The sequence below is a fragment of the Gossypium raimondii genome, chromosome 10 (assembly GCF_025698545.1).
Source record: "Gossypium raimondii isolate GPD5lz chromosome 10, ASM2569854v1, whole genome shotgun sequence".
In the NCBI taxonomy this organism is placed as follows: Eukaryota; Viridiplantae; Streptophyta; class Magnoliopsida; order Malvales; family Malvaceae; genus Gossypium; species Gossypium raimondii.
Window position 1 is genome coordinate 27,094,602 of NC_068574.1, and position 541 is coordinate 27,095,142.

General features: G+C 37.7%; 1 non-coding gene across 1 annotated transcript; it reads left to right on the forward strand.

Annotated features, from left to right (window-relative positions):
- Window positions 1-434: 434 nt before the first annotated feature.
- Window positions 435-541, forward strand: LOC128034366 (small nucleolar RNA R71). Its single transcript, XR_008190492.1, has one exon. It is a non-coding gene; the product is annotated as a small nucleolar RNA R71 (small nucleolar RNA).

Below are 541 nucleotides of genomic sequence, written 5' to 3' on the forward strand. Positions count from 1 at the left end.
ATCTTGGATTATAATTATTGTTATAGGGGTTATTTTGAGGTTTAGAATTTTTACTCATAAATTCAACTTGCTCATGCTCCATGTTAGACTTGAAGGGCAAACATTTCGGATTAATCATCCCCGCTCCAGTCGCATCACATTGCATTACCAGATTCATCTGCCCAGCCAAACTCAAACCATTAGCTTTCTAACCAAGAGCTTCAACTTGACTAGCTAATATAGAGACTGCATCAATATCGAAAATGTTGATTGCCTTAGAAGGTTTTACTCTTATAACTTGCCACTGATAATTATTTAGTGACATCTCCTCAATAAACTCTTGGGCTGCCTCAGGTATTTTGTTATTCAGTGTTTCGCCAGTTGCTGTGCTAATCATCTACCTAGTCGAGGGGTTCAAACCATTGTAAAAAGTTTCAACTTGGAGCCACAAAGGTAATCAATGAGGAGGACACCTTTTCAAGAGGTCCTTCAATCTCTCCTATGTATCATAAAGTGCCTCAAGATCAAATTGAACAAAAGAATAGATGTCATTCCTCAACTT